At 36.3% G+C, this 7500-nt stretch overlaps 1 protein-coding gene across 6 annotated transcripts in view; it reads left to right on the top strand.

Annotated features, from left to right (window-relative positions):
• Window positions 1–635: 635 nt before the first annotated feature.
• LOC137973620 (D-inositol 3-phosphate glycosyltransferase-like) overlaps window positions 636–7500 on the top strand; it is a 34030-nt gene continuing 27165 nt past the window's right edge. For 5 of the 6 annotated variants that reach the window (XM_068820462.1, XM_068820461.1, XM_068820465.1 and 2 more), the window contains exons 1-3: window positions 636–691; window positions 2763–2834; window positions 3612–3699. The gene's annotated coding sequence lies outside the window, so the exon portion shown is untranslated. The other variant, XM_068820464.1, reaches the window with a different exon arrangement.

Genomic DNA, 7500 nt, shown 5'->3' on the forward strand with positions numbered 1-7500 from the left:
TGTACCTCGTCAACATTGTCCTCGAGAAAGAAAAGCCGTCATACATTAGGATTGGCTAAAACGAAAGTTACTTGGAACGCTGCTTAACTCTGGTTAGACGATCAACGGTCTCTCTTTTTCTTTACAAAACCAGGAGCCCATAAGTAGCAGCGAGCAACTCCCATACTAAACCTATGTTGCGACATTTTTACAGACCAATCTATCTTTGGACTACCTTTGCCACAAAACAACAAAGGCATTTCCGCTTCTGTGATGCTATGACGTCAAGGTTTCCTGTGATTAGTCATCGGGCTCCTGCAGGAGTCTCATTCGCGGGGAAATTAAATAAATCGGTCTGTGTAAACGCCGTACAAACGGGCTCCTGACAAAACACTAACAGGAAGGGCGAGGAGACCTCCATATACTAACAAGATTTACGAGAGAGGTCTCCTTACAAAATTACAACCCCGTATATGGGAAAAAATGAAACTTACTCTGAAAATTATTGTGTTTTTGTGGTCTTAAACCTTTGATCAGCTTTTCTATGATCAGCTTCTGTTATGCTATACTATGGATGACCTCAAGGTATCCTCGCGTTCATTGGGTTACCTGTGTGGTGACGTATGGAACAACCTCGTTCCCAGGGTCTTCTCAGCCTTCAACATGGCGGCGACCATGGCAGGATTCCTTTGTGATCACCCACCTGTCTTAGGTAAAGATAATTTCATGCTCTAATGTCTTATGTAAGAAATGTTTCTGGCTCAGTATCGTATTTCGTGGCTGTGGACTAACCTCCTAAACAAATTTAAACGGTCCATGAATGAAAGAATTGACTCAGAGGAAAGAAAGATACGTACGTACTTGATTGCATGTGTGTTAAAAAGTTCGCATAACAATTAATAGTAAAGGAGAACCTCCACTTTTACAGGAAATTTGGAATTGATTTGGAATCCAGTTGTTGAAAATAATTAACAAGGTTCCAGTTTCATCGGAATTTCTTGCGCGGAACAACTTGCAAGGGTACAAACAAAATTAATTTGGGAGTTTCCGCAATATTGGATTTTGTAAGCAAGCTGACATCAAGTACTTGGTGTGAAAGCAACTGTACAGAATTAACTTTGTTTTCCGCAAAGTGTAGTTAGCCATTTGACGTATTCTATTTTCTTGTGTGCCAAACATGGAAACAATTTTTAATCAAACTTCTTTCCATCGCCCTTGTAGAGGTGTATTGCGTAGGAAGTGTCTGAAAAATTAGCAATCATCAGCAGCCGGTAGGAGGTTTCAAATCACTAAATGACCTGCATGTTTTAAAAGTTCCCTTTTTATTAAGCGCTGTTAAACAGTATTTAAGGTTTTAAACACATTTGAGAGGTGCCAAGGATCTGTATTTAAGTCTAAGCACTTATTTTAAAACGGTTAGCATTTGCTTATTCCGACAAGTACCTACAGGTACTATTTAAACACAGTGGAAATTTAAAGCCAATTCAACAGATTGACAGCTGTACATGTAACTGACAACTTCTTTGTAGTCTAAATGAAAATATCATTGAATACCGTATTTACCCGTGTATAAGTCGACCCCCATTTTTGATGGCAAAAAAAGCAATTTCTTAATTTCTTTGTTAAATGTTCATGGGACACTAATCTTGTATTCTTAGATTTCTGGAAATGTGGATACACAAAAAAATCAGGGCCTCAAGCGCTTAATAGTTTTGTGGTTAAGCATCTGTCGTATATTCGGGCATTTTGTCCTTGAGTTTCGAAAAAGTTCTCAGAAAATCGAACATGTAAACCTCAAACTAACCTGTTTCGTTGTTCAAGGATAAAGGGCTTTAGAGGATAAGCACAACATCACAGGAAGCAGGAGGCAATCTTTGAAAATAACTTTCAAACGATGCGAAATTGTTCAAGGTTTAATTGGTCCTTGACTTATAATTTCTCAAATGACAAACAAAACAAAACTCGATCATAAACCAAACAATACGAAGTTTGCAAAAGCATTTAAGTCAGCCAGGTTTGTATAAAGAATAAAAAACATTCATTACCAACTAGCATTTTCAGGCAACACAAGTGACAATGCTTGCACACAAACACGAGGTATTGCGCCAGGTTACTAAGCTGTTGAACGATCGAGTTTTTATTTGAAGAAACAGAAATGCCTTTTAGAGCTTTCCGCCTTTGGAAAACGAAAATTTCCAGTGTCTATTTTATATTTGTGCTTGTGAGTATCTTCAACATTTAGAGTTGGACAAATCCTCTTTTATTTCAACTGGAATTGCTTACATTCGTTTAATTTTGAAGTCTTTCTTTTGTCGGCTTTTGTCCACTGCATTCGTTATGCCCAAGACTACATTATTATGTTAATTTTGATTAAATTACTTAGCTGGAACTTGGCTCAAAGTCTTTGACCCGTGTATAGGTCGAGGGCGATTTTTGGAGCTTCTTTTGAGGCCATAAAAGGTCGACTTATACACGGGTAAATACGGTATTGAATATTTCACCACAATGAGGCAAAATTGAGAAATCATCAGACTGCCGAACACAGAGTATTTTCAAAATCCTGTCTGGCGGCTTAACATCTAGAGCCAGCCTTTCCTGTGTTATACTGAATAATTAAATTTTAATGCCACTGTGATTTTTGAAAGTATTTTCCTGGTTTGCCAAATGTTATGTTTGATTTTTTAAACCTTGGTGTTTATTTAAGTGCTCAGATTCATGTATTTCAGTGTCAACTCCTTGGTGGGAAAATAATTATTCTGTTATCCATTGTTTTGTCAATACAGACATAAGACACTGAATCTCGTCAAGAAGAGAGGAACTAGTCAAAGAACAAGGAAAGAAGTTTTCTATCGATGGTAAGGAGTTCATTTGTATTATGTCTTAAGCAAAACCTTTTCTTCATACTTTTTGGAGACTGTTTCCACGCCACAATTACATTGTACATGTAGAATGGAATTTACTTTCTCCTTCTGTTGTCCAAAAAGTTCTAGTCATGCAAAGTGTCATGGAAGGTCTGTTTTCAGTGAGATTGGTGATTCTCTATTTGATTAAGATTTCCTTACATAACACAAATTAATTAGGACTTGATTGCACTGCTTGGAATTTTTGTTTATTTAGGAATGTCTGGTTATTAATTTTTACATGACTTTGTATATCATAAATTAAGTGAAATTATTATGTCCAAAACCTTCAAATTTTACAATTTGCTAAAATTTCTTTGTATACGTAGGTCAATTAATGATGCAATAGTTTTATTTTAGAGGCAACCAATTTATCAAACTAATCAATTAAGTTTTTGTATTTTTCCTTTATTCTTCTTTTTACTGTAATATTTTGTAACTGTTATTAATAGACTGTAAACAGGAATTAATCTCTAAATGGAATTACATTAATTGTAAGATAGAGTACGTTGCGTCTGGCCCTTACAGCTGTACACACATTGGTTATAAAGACTAATGCAATGAAATTATTTCCCTTGAATTAAGTGAAAGCCCAAAGTAGTAATACTTTTGTTACTTCTTAATTTTTAATCAGACCAAATATTTTCTTAGTGTGATCTCACCCTTGCTCACATAAAATTTAATGATGGTTTCAATTTTAACCTTTTTGTCCATAATTAATTTTTTTTACAGGATAATTTACTGTACAAGGAACTTCAAGATGTCAAGTTGAGTCATTATGAATAAGAAGACAATCATTCTTTGGAAGAGGAACACTGAGGTAGAAAAAATTCATAGAATACAAGTTCAATATTACTGTAATCACCAATGGTCAAGGCCTTACTTTTAAACAGCTCATTATATACATGTAGTACACTTGAGATTTGTTGCAACCACATTATAAGGATTTCAAATTTTCAAGCATTGACTTTTTAAAGTGGCATGCAAGTGTATACCGTAGTCAAAGGGCTAATGTAGTTTGAGTATGGACCAGTACGAGAATCACACATGTGAGTGGTGGAGGAGATGAGGTGTTTGTGGGACTAGGGTGGAGTGGGTGAAATACAAAAAACTGCTTCCCTAAAATTGAACGAAGCATTAAGAAAGTGGACATTAACAAGAAGAGCACAAAATAGTTTTTGTGGTACACCTGACAGCTTTAGAGATGATGACAAGGAGAACTAGGACTGTACGGCTCGGAACCAAGCCCATTATTACAGACTTGACCTCAATGCGTAATTTATCAGCAAAGCAACTCTAACTTTATACATTAGCAGAGATCCAGAGTGCATCATTGCGTCCTGGGACGCACTCGTTTTCCTTTTTCTTTTAGACGCATAGAATATCGAACAAAGGGTCCAGTTGGACGCAGAAAAAAATCGAATGTTTATGCAAATTTACGGACGCCAGGAAAAACATGCGAACGGCGTATTTCACAAGGAAATTGAACATTCCCATTTCTCACACAATTCGCACGTGTTGCGTGACATGATACTGAGCTGTTTTTTTACGTGCGACAATCGGCGACACTTTCGATCTGCCGCCAGTGATAATAAAACAATTCAGTCGAAGTTCAGTTTGTTGCATGCTTTCCAAGTGAATTTCAATTATTAGTTCGCTTATCGTGAGTGAAATGACAGAGACTCCAAAGGCAAAGTACAGTATTTTAAATTTTTGTTTTGTGCGACCCTGTTGATATTAATTCTGGGCGCACACGTGTCATTGTCTCGGTTCTTGTTTTGTACGTAACTTGTCTGTTTTGCAAATTATGCAACTTTTCTTTGGAGTTAGTGTTAAAATTAACGTGTTAAACATGAAACTTGAATGTATTCAATCGCTTGGTTATTAACATTGGCCATGGCGAAGTCACAGCCGCACAGGCCGACGATGAACTGTGTATCGATCGCTTACATTTGTTTACTCTTTTGTTCCTAAATTACACCTCAAGTGTAGTTAAAATAAATGATGCTCTTTTACGGAAAATTGGTCAAATTGCATTGTGAAGTTCCACCAGATCTTACAGGCCTTGTTTCTCTGGCTGCCACAGGCTCATGTCCTTACAATCATTCTGTTAGTTCTCTCAAATCTGCCCTTTCTCATGTAACTGTCAAAGTGCACATGGACCTATGAATGTCTCTTTTTGTATTCTCATTGTGCGCGTTTGCTACATTCACTGACCAGGTGACTCACTATCTCTCTCTGTTTTTGCTATATTTAAATTATGCACAGGGGAGGCTCAGCTGTTTGCTGTTATTTCTTTTTCCCAGGCACTACTGTAACAAATAAGTGCTTTGGTGCAGCCTTCCCAGTGGTTTTTTCTCATCTAATTCTATTTCCAAGTTTTGTCCCATTTCTCTGACATAAGTTGTACAGACCTTGCATTTTGGAAATCCTGCTTTTCGTTCTTCCAATGCTTTCTTGGTGCTTTTGCATCATTCCTCCTCACTGTTCTCTCTCAGCTACATTGTACATACTTTCCGTAAGGACCTACTGACTTGTTTTTGGGGGTGCGTTGCTAGGGATGTAATGGTTAAGTAATTTGAGAAAATTTTTGTCAGTTTCCAACTTTTGTAAACCAATGACCCTAAATATGATGTTACATATCATGCCACTCCCATGGTCACGTGACCAATAAAAGAAAACTCTAAATTTGTCTATGTGCTACACATTTTGGGTATTTAATCAGTGGTTTGATAATTTGTATTTGCTTTTGCATCCAGCCAAGCATGGTTTTCTTTTTATTTTGAAAAATGTTCTTTTTAAAGAGATACACGATACTGAAATACCTATAACGTTTTCAAAAAAGATAATTTGAAAAAAATCAATGCTTACTGTAGCTATACTCTCTATTTGGGGGTGAAACGTGCCATATAAAAGAAATTAATTCAATTTAAAGACTGCTGGAAATTTACATGTAGCTTTTTCTCAAACAAGAAGTCAGTTCGTTTATGCAAGCGCAGTTGATCTGAGAACGAGTGCGAGGAAGGGTGAGGAAAAACCTTCAATGCAAGCAACTGTTTGTGTGGTGATTTTTGATTGTGAGTGGGTTTTCCGGTCAGCTCACGATATGATGACGTCAGTCACCACAAGAAGCATTTCACTTCCTTGGCAACGCATGAAAAATCCATCTGTGGGCCCTTAAGCATTACCTCTTTCTTACATGTATTCTTTACAGGAACAAACATTGACCATCCCAGATTGTTTTCTTCCTCTCAGACACAAGCTTCACTACTACAGCTGTAATATACATGTAGTGCTGCACGTTATTCATCATCATCACCTTCCTACTCTTCCTATTGAAAGTTTGTAGCTCATCATTCGTCTAACTGATCACTCCTCCCCTGTACACGTACAATGTAACTCGTCAAGAGTACAGCTCCTGTGTGTGTTACATGGTACTTTACAAGTGATTTGGATTGCCCATGTGTGTGTCACCATTCAAGTTGGATGTTATGATTAAAATCAATGTTTGTGGGTAGTAATTCCTCCATTCTATCTAATAATTTAAATTTTATATAATTTAGATTCTTTAGTATTAGATTTTATTACTTTTTTCATTCACTTTCTTAATTATCTTAACATTCCCAAATTTTATTCCCTCTGTCCAGCTCACTTTTTTCCTTTTCAATAATTACGAGCGCGCTATTTAATTATACAACTTATGACTTGCTCCATGAGCGGGCAAGATGAACCAAATCCCGCACTGTGATTGGCTTCCCACTTGGGCGAGATGGAGCTATACTGACCACTCAGGATTTTTTGCTTGATTCTGCAAGATCAAAGATAATTTTTTAGTGTTTTATCCCATATAAGAAGTTCTTTATTGACCAAGCTTTTTCAGTCAAGATCACTGGATATTGGCCTTGTTCTTTTTTTGCATGTTTATGGACCTCGGCTTTCTCACTTGGTCCCGCAAGATCAAAGATAATTTTTTTAGTGTTTTATCACGTATAATAAATCCTTTATTGACCAAGCTTTTTTGGTCAAGATGGCTGGATATTGGCCTGGTTCTTTTTTTGCGTGTTTATGGGCCGAGACGAACGCAAAAAAACTTGGCAAATATCCAGTCATCTTGACCTCACACTTGGTCAATTAACCATATTTATGTTTATGTTTATGTTTACACCACGTTTCTTTATTCCAAATTCCATTCCTCTGTCCCAAACAAAAAACAACCTAAAACCTAAACCTTACATAAGTGAAGGTAAATACTAGAGAAGCATTATTTTACTATTTCCATTAGAGCTCAGATTATAAATTGACTACATGTATTGTATGTCCCAGAGTGAACAGAAATTGAAGTGGCCAGCCATTGCTTCTTTTGGTGTTAGATTGAGAATTCTTCATGTGGCTTTTTACTAACATGTGTAATAATTATTAATTAATTATCTGAGATTCAATCTAAATTGTATACTGTTGTTTGTTCATTTTCAAAAGATCTTGTTTAAAATTTAGGCAACAACAGTTTTAAAACTGTTGCTACATGTACTATTAATAATTATTACATTTTTGGGAAACTAGTCCACAAGGAGATAGAAATTTTTACCTCTACAGGTAGTTTTTCAATTTGTTAGAAGTACAA

The sequence above is a fragment of the Montipora foliosa genome, chromosome 10, assembly GCF_036669935.1.
Source record: "Montipora foliosa isolate CH-2021 chromosome 10, ASM3666993v2, whole genome shotgun sequence".
In the NCBI taxonomy this organism is placed as follows: Eukaryota; Metazoa; Cnidaria; class Anthozoa; order Scleractinia; family Acroporidae; genus Montipora; species Montipora foliosa.